This window comes from Choloepus didactylus, chromosome 17 (genome assembly GCF_015220235.1).
Source record: "Choloepus didactylus isolate mChoDid1 chromosome 17, mChoDid1.pri, whole genome shotgun sequence".
Lineage (NCBI taxonomy): Eukaryota > Metazoa > Chordata > Mammalia > Pilosa > Megalonychidae > Choloepus > Choloepus didactylus.
Window position 1 is genome coordinate 33,163,564 of NC_051323.1, and position 17,624 is coordinate 33,181,187.

The following is a 17,624-nucleotide window of genomic DNA, read 5'->3' on the forward strand; positions in this document are numbered from 1 at the left end:
TTCAGGGTCCCAGGATTTGTTATAGAGGTAATAATTTCAATACTTAAATTGCTTATATTTAGTTCATTAGTTAGCTAGATCCATCCTGGTTCCTGCTCTAGCTATTGTTTTCTAATTATTCTTAAAAAATTGGTATTTCATATTTTTATAAAATATTTTCATTTCACTGAAGGTTTTCAAACTTATCAGAATATAACTTTGCACAACTCTCTTATTTTTATTGCCCTAAAATCCATTCTCCCATTTCTAATTTTGTTTTTGGTCTCCCTTTATTGATTATAACTGACAAAGTTGTATCAATTTTATAGATTTTCCTAATACTAAAAATTGATTGGTCACTTTTATTATTTTTAAAGTTTCTGATTATTTTATTGCTGATTTTATCTTTGCTTCCTTTCTCATGGTTTTTCACAAGGTTTTTTTTTTTTTTCATTTCTAATTTTCAGTTTTACTTTTAATTCATATACTAATCCTTTCTTTTATTTCCCAAAGTAAATGAAATGCTTATGGCTATTACTTCACCTCTGAGTATAGCTTTGGTGACTCCCATAAATTTTTATATGCAATATTCTCATATTTTTAATTTATTAATTAGTACCCAATTTTATTTTTCATGCCCTTTGAACCATATGTTAGGTATATTACTCTGAAAAGAAGGAAATAAGCTTTTGTAACACTGTACTATAGCCAGAAAACAATTTTATTTTTAATAATCATGCCCTAACTAAAAGAAGAACTTTTACTATTATCAGTCATGTATGAGTACCTCAGGTTTTAGTCAGCTAATTTTCAGCTGTGCCCCCTGCACATTGGCACATATTCTACTTTGACTTCCTGGGAGTCTGGGACTAAGTTTTAGAGCATAAAAACTAAGAAGCCAAAACCTTCAAAGAGAATTTCTGATGTGTAATTATTTTAGTAAAACTCCCAGTGAAAACCAAAAAAATGGATGAACAATTTTCACGTATTCTTTCTACAAAGAAGGAAGATACTGTTTTTAATCGAGTAATTGTAGAGAAGAACAGCAAGGGGAAAAAGAGAAAAAGAAAAAAGTGAAATGAAGGTTTTTCTCTGCTGTGGACAATTATCCTGAAATAATAAACACATAGATTCAAACTGGTTTCTTAAAAAGACAAAATGATGAATATATGAGTTCCTATGAACTTTTTTCCTTGCTATTTTCTGCCCCCCCCCTTCATTTCCTTTCTTCTTTTTCCTTCCTTTCGCTCTTTCTCCTTCCTTCCATAGCGCTCACAAACCACTCTTCAGTGAGAATGACTGACCTCCTTTATTGGATCTGGCATCTGGGTTATTTAAAAGAGCCAGCTGTATCCACCCACCTTTCACTCCATCTGCCAATATTATATTCACCACGGGGTCTCCATCCTTCCCTGGATGGAGCGGAATCCCTCCTTTTATCAGCATAAATTCCCTATCTCAACAACACAGTCATAATCCAATGAGGAGGTAGACTATCTCCCCTCACCCTCTTGGGCTGATTATTACTAACTGTTGAAAATTACTATAAAATGCTTAAACTGTTTTACAAATTTTGAAAGGAATATTAGACAATAAGTTAGTAAAAGGAAATTACTCAACTGTAACATGTCCAGGAATCAAATGTCTCTAGCCACAAAAATAACTGTTTGGGAATAAGATCCCTGTGAAAGCAAAGCGGAGGATCGGGATGCAAAGCAGGAAACTGACTATACAGCAGTATCAACCTCACAACCATAGGACTGCCTGGCACCTCGTGGGAAGCCTGTGTGGGAGAGCAATGAACTTCCTTTTATACAGGAAGAATATGAAGATCAGGGAGACAAAATGGTTTCCCAAAAGCCAGAGCCATGATCTGGGTTCAGGTCTTCAGATCCAGTAACAGCCCTCTCCCTATTAGACCACAGCTGCACTTCTGCTTTCTAAGAATCTGCTCTACTCAGAAGGATCCATTTACCAGCTTTTCATGCAGGCCCATGCTCTACCTCTAGACCTCTGGTCTAACTGCTGTCCCTCTGGAATGCTCTCTCCCTTCCTGGTTCCATATACCTCAAGGCCATGCACGCTTCAGGGAGGCCCAGGTTCACCTCTGCCATTATGCCTTTCTTTCCCTATGACTTCAGCCCCAATACTGACTCACAGGCACTCCTCCTGGTGGTGATCAGTTGTCAGTGAACTGTACATTTGACTTACGAGTGTAAGCTCCTTGAGGTCCCAGGCTACAGGGTTTCTTGCAGAGTGTAGATGCAGTGTGTCACCATATAGGTTTGTGACAAATCTCAAATGTCTTTTACTTACTGAAGAGGAATTTGTGAGAAGAAAAGAGGGCACTGAAAGAGAATGAAACCAAGAAGGAACCAGAGTTCCACACTTGACAGTCTGTCAACTAGACTGCTTGCCAGACAAGCTAGGAATGCGGAAGTTAAGGGCCCAATAGTCTAAGAAACTCTCTTCCCTTAAGAATTCACTTTCAATGCATTGTTCTCTATTTAAAGTTCCAAATACCTACAATTGTTTGTCACATGGAAATACTTGCCTAGTGTCAACAAAAATTTCCCTAAATGATTATTCCAATGAATTAGTTGGATTTATGAGGATTTGACCTGAAAATGTGCTGGGTTCTGAAACTTTCTTTGGGATGATTTTCATAGTACTCTGAATTTTACAGTTTTGTATAAATATATATAAATATTTAATCCAATACTTTAATGCCAATATAATTTTTAGGAATTACATTATTTTTCCATTTTTTTTTCCAGAATCTCTCATATCGTAAAGCAGTAACAGTCCATATTGATTGTATAGGGTATTAAGTTTATTTCCTTTCTCACTAAAACAACAGGAAAATTTTCCCCAATTTTCTAAAAATTGAAATTGACACACAGCCATAACCAAATACATCCAAAATTATACATATCACCAAAAGAGCCTGTCCCAGATTTGCTCACGAATCCACCCCAACTATCATATGATAGTTATATGAAACACATCTGTACTGAGAAATTTCTGACATCTTTCTAGTTTGCATTCTTCTTCTTCTGTATCTGTGCATAGTTAGTAGGCAGGGAATCTAATTCCCTAGAATGCATATTATCTGGAACTTATGATCTGGATATGCCACAGTGCTAAATTTTTTTTCTATATTCCCCTCATCCTCTTTGTCAATATCTGTTTTTAAAAGTCATTATTGCCTTCCACCTGTTCAAATTTTCTTCTCATTTTTCCCTTAAAAGCTGACTTAAAGCAGGAGGTCAATACCTCAGCCATCATTAATTTCACGCCCTCCTCATTTATTCACTGGTCGTTTTTCTCTTGAGTATCACTTTTTTTCCTTGATACATTTATAAAAGACCTCCTTACTCTATTTAACCTCTTTTACCAGCCATATGTCATTTCTCACTTTTGCAGTCCTTCTCTTTTCTTGGCTAACTTCAAGTTGTTTTGTCTATTTTTACATAGCTCATGCCTTCTCCACTCCCAGGGCAACTGCCCTAATATATGTGGACTTTGAATAGCCATGGGAGGGCAGACTGTATTTTTACCCGACTCATGGAGGCAGAGGGGCCCTCTAGCCCAAGTTTTCTCACTTGGACTGTGCAACGGGAGGCTTTTGCACTTTAATAATATTGTCTTAGGCTACTCCATACCTACCTGCAGTTAGGAATCTTAACACTTACTCCCACTGCATCATGCTCATTAGATTTCTTCCCAATGTGTTTTTTGAACTGGAATAGTACCTTACAGTGTTGTCAATTATAACATTTCTAAACAGGCAGTGTGTTGGGGGGGAACAGAAATTATTTACTCCATTAGGGTTAGATCATTTGCATACTGTTAAGTGATTTGTATGATGGCAGACCAAGAACTGCTTTTGAGTCTTCCTCACATTAATAACAAGGTGTAGCTTGTTTTTACTCACTGTAAAAGTGTCCTTTATTTTCCTCTCTCCCTCCTCTCCCACCAGAGAATGATACATACTAACACAAGCATACTATTGCAAGGTACTTACTCTACATTCGGAACTAATGTTCTCTTTGGTATAATTCATCATCCTTTCTGATTTTTCAGGGCTGGTGACAATGGTGACTCCCCTAATATCTGAATGAAGTCCTTCATAAATATTTTGCTGAGTGATTGATATCTCCTCTAGTTATTTTTCTCACACACCTTCCCCTCAGCATATAACAGATGGGATTCCATCATCAGAAGCAGATGTTGTAGAAGAAGTTATCGGGAGCCCAGAAGCCCTTGTCCTAGCCCCAGCTTTCCTATTCACTACCTCTGTGATCTCCACAAGTCACTTAACTTTTCCAGGCCTCAAATTCCATGTCTGTAAATTGAAGATGAAAAACATCTTCCTCGGGAGGTGGGGGGGTGGAGGGGTGTGGGAATCTAACATGACAAAAGAAGATAGACACAAGTGTTTCCCAATACAAAATAGTTTGATCCTTGGATCTTTGAAATGCTTTAGCTATATCATGCAACTCTTCATAACTGTATTAAGTATAAATTATTTTTTCTCACCCATATTACTTAGCAGCTTTTCATAAAAATAGATTTCATATTGAGAACTTACTAATGGTGAATTTTCAGACACTAAGCAAAAGGATAATTTTAACCACTCCCACCGTCCCAACCATGTCTCATCAGCAACCACATTCTCCACCTTTATTTATATAAAGTTAGGAGAGACTCTGCAGGGAGAAGCAGAGCTCTTGTTTGACTTTTGACTGAGCTTCATTCATTGAAGTAAGGTGTCAGGGTTGCCTGTGGATCTGGAAAGCATTTTGGAAGCAAGAAGCAGACAAATGTAAATCTTTTAAACCTCTATGATAAGCAAACTCTCCTCAGTTCAACATATAAATATAAACACTAAATCAAATCAGATGCTTATACATTTTTTAATCCCATCATAAAACATTTTGTTTTGACAGCTTGGTAATGTAAAGTAGAAACACTGACAGCCAAAAGAATCAGCATCTTTGCCTGCCTACTACCTGAAAGTCTTTCCTGTATATAAATAGTAAAAAAAAAAAAAAAAAAAAAAAAAAAAAGTATGTTTATGTAAAAGGAAACACTGATTTACTAGAACTGATTGCTTCATAGTCTAATTACTTTTCAACTGGCTGTTCCAAATTAAGATGTCATTGATGGCTTTTGGTGATATATTTCATTTTAAGCAAATTTACTCTATAATAGAGTACATCATAATGGAAAGCAGAGTTCCTACTCTTCCCTTCTCTTTGTAGCCTGATATCTTGACAAGTAAATTAAATTTAGCAGTTAAAATGCTTCCATTAGTAATTTTATTAAGTTAATTAAAGAATCTCTCTTTCTGAATTTTAACTACCCTCCTTTCAGAACAATGTTGATTTCTTTTTTTCTTTTTTTTTTAATTTCATGTATTTAGGGATTGTGATGTAGTCTAAGACTAATCAACAACTCTATCAGTATCACATTCCTGTGGCTGAGATACTACCAAGTAAATCAAGTAAAGAGAAGAAATATCTCAAAAGTCTTTGAAAGGGGTGGTCTGTTTCATATCACAGAAGAACTAGGGTTTTAATATCTTTAAAAGAAGAAGGAGGAGAAGGAAAAAGAGGAGGGGGAGGGAAAAAAAGAAAAAGGAAGATAGACTTTTTAGGCTCTCTATGCTCTTAAGTAAAGGCAGAACTACTAGCTAGTGTTTCCTTACATACAGGGTAAATCAACCATCTATGAGTTCAACTAAACTCAAGTAGAGTACAGTCTATTGATAGAAAGGGAAGAAATCCAATTCTTTTTCTTAATCAGTTATACAAGCATAAAGTAGTATTGGGCAAGATACTAAAGTTGGTGAAGTACATGTTAAATGAAGTCTTGGGCCCTCTCCAGGACTCCAGGTCACAATATAAAAGAACTCAAATATTTGTAAGAGACTTACAGTGAAAGAGTTGTCTCATTGTCGACTGCCTGCTTCTTGTGGGAGTCTTCTCCAAACTCAAGAATTAGAGAAATTATTTTTAGATCTGCAAGGTAGTGTTGAGAAAATTTTATCTTGTCCTCTCATTTTAGAGATGAGAAAACTGAAGGCCACTAATTAATAACATCATCACCATCAATAATAATGATAGCAACAATAACAATAGTGGCTCACATTTATTGAACTCACTATTGTGAAGCTTCACATACATTTTCTCATTATAGAGCCCCATGAGGGAGATTCTTCTAATGCCTTGACATTACAAATACAGGAAACAATGCCTAAAGGAGGTTAATAACTTGTGCAAAATCTATATGGCTCTGTAGTCTCATGTTCATAACTAGATCATATGATTACCTTAGATGAATGACTTTGCGGCATGCAACTAGTTAGGGATTTCTCCAGGGCTGAAGCTCAGGACACCTGCTTTTCAGATCTGCATCCTTAAAAATCTAGATCCTAGCAAGATAACTGGAAATCCAGTAGTTGAGGTGGTGCTTGGGTATTGAGTAAGACACAAGATTTATTTTACTATGTTTCTCATGACCAGGGTACCCAGTGGGAAATTTGCTTTGTGGGTGAAACCTTATCAAAGGCTGCACCCATGTGGTTCAGGTTCAGAGCGACAGTTCATTTAAAATCAGAGGATTCCACTCTTTTTTCATTTATTGAAGAGATAAAGGGGATCCAAGAACACAGTCCATGACAACTCCTTTTAATATTACCTATCTTCTCCCATTTTCTAATACCCTGCAGCTCTGGAATGTCTTACTTTATGAGCTTAATGCTTACTGTTCAATCTCCATCCTGTCTCTCAAACATCACTCCCACACTCTCCTCCAAATTCTCACGCCACAGTCTCTCCACCATCACGCCTCAGTATCAACCTACTTGTGCCCTTTTTCTCAGGGGGACTGAATGCCTTTCATTGCTCTGTTCCCAGCTTACCACTTTTCCCATGAGAATACGTCTCCATGGTATTTGTACCTTCTATCCGTTCCCCATTCTCCAGATTTTTTTTCCCAAAACAAAAGTCATAGACTCGTTCTCAAAGGACAGAATCAATGAATCCAGAAAACTATTTCATAGGTCAGAGGAGCAGAAAGACTGAAACCACTTCAAATAGATAGATATAGATACAGATATATTTCTTTTTTCACGTTGGTAAAAGCTAAAATGACCGATGCCCACTCCAGATGACCGGCGTATATTCTGAGGAACCAACACCTCGTCCACTTTTTTTCCCATATCAAGGTAAGTAAGTTTTAAGAGCTTTATTGCCCTTTTCCCCTTGTGATCCTGGGGACAGGTTTTCAACATGGTGCTCCATCATTTCTGAAACATACAAGTGCTTTTATGGAGTACTTTTAACTAAGCACTCCCACCAAAAAAATAAAAAAGATATTTTAGAAAGAATCCAGCATTCCAGTAATATTTCTATAGTTAGTAGCTAGACAAATAGACCCAGGGGGAAAAAGAATAAAAAGAGCCTGGATTATACAGGCTCTTGCTGATTTGAAAAGATTCTCAGGCCCTAAGTTGAAGAACACTACATTTAGCCTCAAAGCATATTTCCTATATACCTGTATTTCCACAAAGAAAACACAGTTTCATTCAAAATTTACCTCTTATTCCTTGATACACTCCATTCCCATTGCAGCTACTCTTTGGTAAGGATCTTTTCCAATTATTCTGAGGAGCTTATTGTTTTTATAACGTGGAGCTCAAGTCCAGTAGTGAAATCTGTTTCGTATTTGTAATCGTTTTTCAGCTCCTGGAAGAAGACCAAATTGGTAAGTCCTTGTGAGAGGGGGAAAAAAAAATGTAGTTATGCAACCTGAGTTTATAGAACATGAGACAAGATAACTCAAAGGGAAAAGACTTGCAAAAATAAACATTAGTTTCTCTCCTTCAAACCCAGACATTCTGGCCCAGCTTTAAACCTGGATAGGGATCAATTAAATATATAGAACCACAAAAGAGCCATCTGGATCATGAAATTATGTGGCAAAATCCCCATTATTTGTCACATGAAAAGAGGTATGTGTGATTTTAAAAATAAAATACCAGGGAAGATATAACGAGTTTCATGCATGCAGCCATACGAAAGATTCGATAAGCTTTTTCTTACTTGTCCTTCACCTAGAGGCTTCTGAAGAGGCCTAAATATCTGGCTTAAAGTGAGTGATGCTACTTGAAATGAAAAGCAAGGAGATTGCAAATCACTCTTCTGAGCAGGCTTAGAATAAGCTATGGCACAGCTGATGGACGGATTTAGGTGTTTAAGTGAGTGTGATTTCCAAACAACAATTTCTAAACCCTACACTGCTGCTGACCTCCATCACACGATTGGACATGTTTATGAAGGCATACACAGTAGAATGAAATTCACTGGGAAGAATGCTGAAGTCATTTTCCAACACAACGGTATTTCTGCAAAATGATGCCACATTACCCCAATCAGCAGCAGAGTTCATCCTTGCCTCCTTCCTCTGCTTAATTGCGTAAGCCCATTCCAGCAGAGGACCTTTCTGTTTCAGAAATCCAGCTATGAGTTTGGTTGGGAGAAACCAAATGAGATAGGTAATCCCATGTGTGTGCTCAGATAGGCCAAGAAACAAGAAATGACGTGAAGAAATGGTACAAGACTATACTTTTGCCTTTTCCATCTCTTCCTGTCTTTCTTTTCTTCTTAAAGGTAAAAATCTCAGAAAAGTGAGCTCCAACTCAAACCAAACTTTCTTTCTGTGATTTGTCAGAAAGGAAAAGCAAAGCATCCAATCAGTAGCTGTTTAAATCAAACAATTAACTGTGCATTGAGATATATGGCCTATAATTGTATGTTCAATTAAATAGCTAAAAGCAGTTTGTAAAGGTTGAAAACCTCAATTGCACACTGAGGCTAAACAGGTTTGCTCAGATTTCCTGCTTTATCACTGAATCCCAAGATAGTCACTTTTGCAAAAATCGAAAGTCTAAAATGACAATTTTTGTTGTCTGATAGGCACTTCTTTTAAGAGTTTATTATAAATGGAATCAAATATTTGCCCTGACTCTCTTTTTGAACCTTGTCAGAAGGATAAAGAAAAACTATTAATGAAGCAAAGACTATTTTTCATGACCAGTAGAGCAAAGGATGTCTCTGGTCCAGCCTCACCTTCTCTCTATTATACCACCCACCCACCCCCACCCCGAATAATTTCCAGGTTCACTTCATCTGCTCTTGAGGGTTACATCCTATGTCACACTTCATACATATATATATATATATATATATACACACACACACACACACACACACATGCACACACACATATAGTTAATTTAGGTTGGTCAAGGGTACTTCCATTTGAGCTACCGGTGAGAAAACATCATTGATAATATCCCTTAGTTAGAGAACAGGAATCTATAGTTGTGATTGGTGATTCCCAATGCTGGCAACTTAGTGATGGATTTTTCACTTTCCATTTACTTGTATGATTTATCTTCACATCTACTACACTGGAAGATATCCAAGGCAGGGACCATTTTTATTCATCTTTAAATCGCTACAGAAACTCCCATAATACTTGGTATATTGGTACTGAATAGTGAAATAATAGAATGAATGAATGAATGATTCTTTTGTGCTACAGTCATACTACACTGAGAATTGTCTGGTAGAGTTTTCAGAGAGTGACAGAGAAAGCTTGGCTGATTATTCATGGAGAACACACTGACTGTGTGTTGGATGGAGACAGTTCACCAAAAAAAACAGATTTTGACCCTTCAAGAACTTGAATGTGATGATGAGTTTATGACAGTTCTAAAAGCCAACATACGGTTGGTGGCCAGATTGTGGTTCTGGACTCAGAGGCTTCCATTTGGAAGGCAGACAAGCATTTGAATTATGGGTCTAATGAAAGTGTCAATAGCAATCCTGTTACTGGAGGAGCTGTAAAACCCTGCTTAATGAACTAGGCAGGGACACAGAAACACAATGGTCTAAAATGTGCTGTACGAGAAAATGATAATTAGCCCAGATTTCATGTACAAGATAAAATGCATAGGGATGATATTACCACTGAGCAATATTACAGCCCTTCAGGGGACTGTTTTGTTAACAGGGTTTGGCTCAGCCTTTTCAATCCTCTTGTATGAGAGGAGATATACTACACAATCATGAGCTGTGAGTAGGGAAAGAATATCAGATGGTAAAATTCCTATCATAGATGCTGACAAACATTAATGACAATAAAAGGTTCTGACTTCATTAAGGGTTCACTCCTATTTAGGAGGCTTTATGCCATATAGGCTGGTTAATAAGCCAAATGACACCTCACACAAGTGGGACGGGGGTTAAAGAGTGTTATGGATTACACTGTCTCCTCCAAAAAGACATGTTCACGTCCTAACCCCCAGTCCTGTGAATGTGAACTTATTGGTAAATAGGATATTTAAAGATGTTTTTAGTTAAGGTGAGACAAAACTGAATTAGGGTTGGTCCTTAATCCACTATGACTGGTGTTCTTATAAGCAGAAGATATCTGGGCACAGTAAGAAAGCATGAGAGAGACGGCCATGTGCCCCAGCCAAGAAACACCAAGGATTGACAGCCACCCACCAGAAGCCAGGGGAGGGTCACAGAATGGATTCTCCCCACTAAGGAGGAAGCATGGCCCTGCCAACACCTTGACTTCAGCCTCCTAGCCTTCAAAACTGTGCGACAATCAATTTCTGTGGTTTAAGCCAACTACTCTGTGGTACTTTGTTAAAGAAGCCCAGCCAAACTAAGACAGACAGAAAGTCATTCTCCAATCTTACAGTCCACTTTGCTAGGCCAGCAACCATCAACCAGGAGAGAAAGGCAAGACAAAGCCAGGCCTCTACTGTAAATCTGTGCAACAGTCACTTACTTCTGCCCTTTGTTACTACTAGTGGGAAGGGATGGACAGTTATTGAACTTTTACTGTCATCGATGAAAAGCCTTTTTGTCTTTTCTCTTGTTTTTTAAGTCTAAATAAGCTGCTTTATCCTAGTTAGAAAATTGTATGACTATTCTGTTTTGAAAAAAGATAAACTAATCAGGAATCTTTGGCAGTGGACTCAGTGATTTTTAGGCTAAATATTGCTTTTGAATCAATGTGTTTTATGATCAAATGGATTTCATGTGGAAAATAAAATGGGAGAAATTGTGGAAACTATGGCTTAAAAAGATGGATCAACATCTAAAACAAGGGCAAAGGGGTTCAAATGATGTGAAGTAGGACATAGTCACTTGTGTACAAAAATAATTTAATGTAAGTACAATAGTCAAAGGATGACATGTATGGGGTGGAGCTTATATTGTGGATGAACAGTATCCTAGGTGGTTAGCCCACTGAAAAAACCTAGAATATCATAATCCACTGGTTTTGCTACACTGATCCTTTTTACCTTCAGCCCAGGCTTAATTTTTAAGCTAGCATGTGCATGTGGGGGAGGGAGAGAGGAATATCATATGAATCCATGGCTTAAAAAAGTACTTTGCCAATCTGCAGACAGTGGCTTTGGAAATTAATCGACATTTTCTTGCTTGTGCTAAGCACAATATCTGGCACATACTAGGAGCTCAAGTTGGCACATAATACGAGCTCAATTAATTTGTTAAAAGAAATGAACCGAAAACAATGGACATTTGTTTAACCTATAAGACTGAAATCTAGGGAAAGTTCATAGGACCTTCAATAGTTGAAGGGGCCAAAAGTTTGGAGGACAAATGGGAAAATATGCCCTTGGTTATAAACGAAAGAATGCTTTCTCTCCTTCCACTCCTAAAATTATAGAAAGCTTTGCCTATTTAAGAATCAATGAACTAATCACTGAATAAGAATTTAATGAGCTCATAATATATGCTTTTGGTTCAAATAATTAGTCTATTAACACTTTCAACATCCCTGTGAAGTAATTTTTATTATCATCCCTAGGTGCTCCAAGTGCCTCAACTAGCAAGCGGAAGAAATAGGGCTTTGTCCACATCTATCTGACTTTTAAGTCTCCCCTCTTTGCCTAGCTTGTAACATAGTTGGGATGGAGAGAAGGATGGACCAGATTTTTTTTTTTAAACCAAGGGAAAATGACAATTTTTTTAATGCTAAATTATGGAAACTATGAGAGAAATTCAGAGAATTGGGAACTCACTGTGGACTTTAGTCAAGGTTGGTTTCATGGAGAAGGGCTGAAAGAGGGCCTCAAAGGATGGGCAAGAACCCCTAGGGAGGAAGGCCACTGAGTGGGGCGGGGCCAAAGGGTCCTGACATTGCGTGGAAGAGTGATGACACCAAAAGTTCATTCACTCACAACTGCTCTGAAGAGAGTTGGATGGTTAGAGAATGAGGGATCTTGAAGAATGACAAAAGTGATGAGTGTGTGTTTTTAAGAATAAAAGGGTCAGAAGGACTTTGTATTGCAGACCAGGAAAAAGCAATATATGGGGAACTGGTTTTTGTTATTATTATTATTATTATTATTATTATTATTATTATTATTGGCATATATTAGCCACTTAGAATGCATTCTACCAGTGAGGTGGGCGAAAGAGCACATGAATCGCTCATAACCTAAAAGCAGACCCAGAATAAACTAAAACCTCCAGCCAGACAAAAGCCTATTTGTAAATTACTCCACTTAATTTCCCAGGTCGTGATTGCCTCTCTCTGCAAAATTGTTTATATCATTCTCAAACTAAGAGTTTGCTATAAAAATGGATGAATGAATGAAGTATTTCAAAACTGCTATGAAATATTAAAGATGAGTCACCTTTAAAAAGTGGTTTTGTTTCCTGTGTTCCGGATAGTGCATTTGAGAATGCAGTTTCCCGCCTCACTCATCACCCCATTGTGAAACCAAATTGAATGACTCTCTGTTCTTAGAATGGTCACTCATTCAAATGCATTCAATAAATAAAACACAAACACAATGAGGCACTTTTCATAGAGCAATGAGGAGAACTAGAGCCCGGTCTTTCTCACTGTATGAAGCTGAGATCGAAGTAAATAAAACATTCACTCACACTGATTCCATAATACATAATGACATTGTTTACCAAGCTCTGCCATGTACATATTATCTCATCTGATTCTCACAACCCCCTGTAATAAAGATGCTGTTGGTTTATTATCCCCATATAACAAGGCAGAATCTAGAGCTCAGAGTGGTCAGTGATTTGCCCAAAGTCACACAGCAATCCAAGAGGTACTTTAAATAATTTCCCCACTCTGCAGAGAACAGAAAATATGCCTTAAGTATAAAACAATGTAATGAGTAGAACTATTTCCAAAACTGGGCACAATATTTAATTCACTCAGATGTGCCTCTGGTGATTTTGTAAAAACTGAGGAATTCCTTTTCTGCAATTGTGTGAATTCTACCCTGGACAAAAAGTCACACAAGTATGATCCTTGCTTGGAGTTATGGAAATGTATGCAGCCTAAAAGAATATGGGCCAAATACAGAATAAAAATATCAGTGTAACTCCCAGTGTCATTTACTCTTGCTGCCTCAAATCCTTTTTGGAATTAGGCAGATTATAAATCATAAAAAGAACATAAACTCTTGTCCCAAATTCAATCATCACATGTCATATTGAGTCATGAGCACAGTAGGCTAGAAAGCTAGTAAGACAAGACTGAAATCGGTATGGTGGGCAGGCTGAGAGAGAGAGAGAGAGAGAGATTGAGAGAGATTGAATTTAAAAATATACTTATTTTAAATTGATCTACAGAAAAATTCTGAAAATTACCTAAAAAACAACCCAAAAAATACATTTTCCCCCAAATCAACATCCTTTCAACCTCTAATCCTACCTGGCCAGAGCTGGGTACGGAGAGTAATTAGAAATGTAGCGGGACGTGGTGGGTTGGATCGTGTATCCCAGTTTGGGCAAGTTCAAGGTCTTGGGTCACATTCTGGTGGGTGTGGACCCCCTGTAAATAGGATCTCTTAACCTTCAGTTAAGGTGTGGCCTAACTGAATCAGGTTGGGCTTTGATCTGGCCCAGAGTCCTTAATAAGGAAAACAAAATGCAGACCTAGAGAGAGAAAGCCAAGGGAAGAAGGCAGAAGTCAACAAAATCCAGAGAAGAAAGAAGTCATCACGGTGTGCACTGCCACGTGACAGAAAAGCCAAGGATGAAGGATCCCTGGCAGTCAGTCCCAGAACACCACAGTCTTCAGGGAGAAAGCATCACTTTCCTGTCACCTAGATTTTGGACTACTTCTGCGTCAACACTGTGAGCCAACACATCCCCATTGTTTGAGCCAACCCATTCTATGATATTTGTTTTAGAAGCCAAGAGACTAAGACAGGAGACAAGGGGAGACCAACTCCTGTTTAATTAATCTCATGTCAGAACTGTGCAGGATACCACATAAAAACAGAAACAAATATGACACTAGAAGTCTTGTCTTTATGGAGGGAAGAGGTTAACAAAATTAGGGAAAGTTTCACTTTTCAACATTGCCTTTCAAACCCCATTTCCAAAGTAATCAGGACCAGTCCTGCCTTTTCTCTTTCAAACCCTCCTTTCCTTCTAACTGCAACTATGACTGTGAGTTCATCTATGCAGAGCAGATCCCTCCAGAAGCTTCAGCTCTGTCATACTGTCTGGGCTCCCATGTACTGCTACTGAGAGGACTTATTGGTTACAAGAGCCCTTTTCCTCAAAATTTCTAATCCCTTTCTATCCTGTGTAAGTTATAGCATGTCTATTCTCCTGTGTATAACTGAACTAAAGGAATCGCTTCAGAGTTTCAGAAAAACCAAAGTTTCTTTATTTTAGTCTCTTTCATGTTGTGGGTCATGGAATTGAGGAAGCCATAATTATAATTAGTTAATATTAGAGGCATTGTCTTCCTCCACGTGTTTAAAATAACCAATTCATATAATTGAAGTATCCAAAGGCTCTTCATTCTTCTCTACTAAAAATAAGACATAAGTCATGTTTCCAGGGTTTAATCTTCAAGAGGTAAGGAGACTCAGAACCAAGGTTAAACAATCTGGTATTTTTAAAAGTCAGGAAATATATTTGAATTAAAAAACAAAATAACATCTTTGCTTATGTCCCAGGCCTCAAAACCACTTTGTTTTAAAAGCCATGTTGAGGTATTTAAGCGCCATTTAAGTGTTCTGACCAGTGGCTTCAGGAATGAAGTTTTGTTTAGATAGCATAAGACCTTTGTTGCTGATTGAAACCTGGCTTGATGCCTCTATACATCTAAATAATTAGGGAAAAAAATACATTTAAATGAGAAGCAGATGCTGTCTGCAGATTTCTATTTTCACTGTACAGAATAAATAGAAGCTTTCATCTCTGCATTTACTCTTTGGATATGGTGCATACCAATGAATCATTATTTAAAGCATAGGGTGCTCCTTTTACAAAGGTAAAGGAAATAAGCGTTCTCTGGGGTAGTCTTTCCTCCAAAACACTTTCTGCTCCAAGAAAACTAAATGAGTTATTTATACTTCAGTACTCCATCGTATGCTCCCATACCTGGTACTGAGCCAGCAGAACTGAATAGAATGGAGGCAAAGCTGGTGCTGATTGCAGGGATAGCAGGCCCTGCTGGTGATGGGTAGCTTATAATTGGCAACAGACAACAAACATACTACACATGCTAAATGTTCATCTTATCCGCAGCAAAATCAATTAAGAAGCAACTATACCCAGGCAAGGGAAAATAGAGGGCAGCACACCTCAAGAAAACTTTGAAAATGGAGGGAAGCTTTCTGGATCCTCTTTATCAGGGACCTATCACTCTGTCAACACTGTAGGACACAGAGTATATTTTCAGTTTGTCTTCTCAGCTGGGAAGCAACCTTCTTGGTTTCTGAGCCAACTTCAAGTACTTGAGATGTTTGGAAAGAGGAGATATGTAAACACAGGGCAAAGTCCATGCCCAACTTTAAAGCAGATCATGTGTACACTCATCAGATTCCACAGCCTGGTTTTCTGATCTGACAATTACAGAGAGAGGAGCCAAAACTTCCCCCAAGCCCAACAGGAATTGATAATCAGTGAAACGATAATGTATATACTGAAATTGCCAGTTTATTTCTCTGCTCCCCAAATACCTCAACCCCCTTCCCCCTCATTCATTCTCTAAGTACGTCTCTCTTGCTCACCATTTTATCCCTGGGACTAGCACAGTGTCTGACACATAGTAAGTTATCAATCAATAAGTATTTGTGGAATGATGATATAACTGAATATAATGTAAATATTTATTCACTGCCCTAAAATAAGTACCATAGTATTGAGTTGTATGGGTACACAAAATAAAAATAATAGTCCTCACTTACATAACACTTACCATACGTTATGTACCATGCTAAGAGTTTTACTTACATTATATTAATTTTAACACTCAAAATGATAACAGAAATGGTATCATTCCCTTCATTCTATAGTTGTAAAAGCAGAGAGAGGCTCAGCTAGGTGAACTGACTTGACTAAGACTCAGCCAGTAAATGGCAGATCTAACTAGTCCTTCTTACTCCATAACTTTTAATATTCTTCAACCACTGCTTTATGCTGCCTACCAGGTTTCAAAGGTTTTGAAAACATGTTCTAATATGATGTGCTACAAACTTAGATTGAATTCAGAAAAAGAGAGTAAAAATTTCTACCAACTAATTAGCTCTTGGGATATCAAAATCAGGGTGACCATGAACATGCAATGAATAAGCTGTTCTTAGAATTGAACAATGATCCAAATGTAAAATGTGGTCTTTCGACACTGAGAAAGTTTTGAAGGGTTCACCCATATGAATTGCATTGCTGTGAAACAAACCAGGTTGAAAAATTCATCCAGATCTTTTGGTCTAAGCAGACATTGAAGCAATTCTACCCCCTTAGTATACATATAGGTCCAAATGAAAATCATACAATGTTAGAAATAGTGAATATACACACTATCACTGTGGTTACTGCTGTTGCTGCTACCTTTATGAATGAAATTATTATTTGTTATTATTATTATACTTAAGATTTATTGAGAGCTTGCTGTATGCCATATACAACCATGTCATGTATACCATGACATACATACATCATACTTTGGTTCTAGTGTCAACCTGAGCTAGTGGACACTAAGTACGTAGTACAAGGTCTTCATTTTACTGATGCAAAGATGAGCAAGTGTTAGAATCAAAGGAATAACTTCCTCAAATTCCATGGGTTTCTTTTCCTCACATTAGGAATATTGAGGGTTCACTCAATATGTATATGTATATGTATGTGTATGTGTGTATATATATATACACACACACACACACACACACATACAAGGATTAGGAGCTTGTTATGAAAATGGTTACAGTGTTTACTAATAATGGGCTCCTTCTAGACTAATGCATACGTAATCCACGTTCTCCATTCAATACCTGTTATTGGACGTGTGAAGTTTTGGCATATGTTCTGGAGTTCTGTTTCTAAGCTGACTATGAATAGGATGGAATATTTTTCCTAACGGCATTTTGAAATTGAAATTTGAGCTACCAGGTCTGGATGAAACCTGAAAAATACAAGGGATTTCCATTCATGGAAAATGGGATGAAGGATAAAGCTAAGTGACCTTTTGAGAACACTTTAAAATCATAATTCTGTTTATTGAGTTCAGGCCTTGGTCCAAGGTTCAGAATAATA

At 37.5% G+C, this 17,624-nt stretch overlaps 1 long non-coding RNA gene across 2 annotated transcripts in view; it reads right to left on the reverse strand.

Annotated features, from left to right (window-relative positions):
* LOC119512710 overlaps positions 1 to 17,624 on the reverse strand; it is a 231,868-nt gene that overhangs the window by 187,204 nt on the left and 27,040 nt on the right. For both annotated transcript variants that reach the window (XR_005212444.1, XR_005212445.1), the window contains exon 3: positions 7,585 to 7,733. This is a non-coding gene — a long non-coding RNA (uncharacterized LOC119512710). The remainder of the gene's footprint in view (positions 1 to 7,584; positions 7,734 to 17,624) is intronic.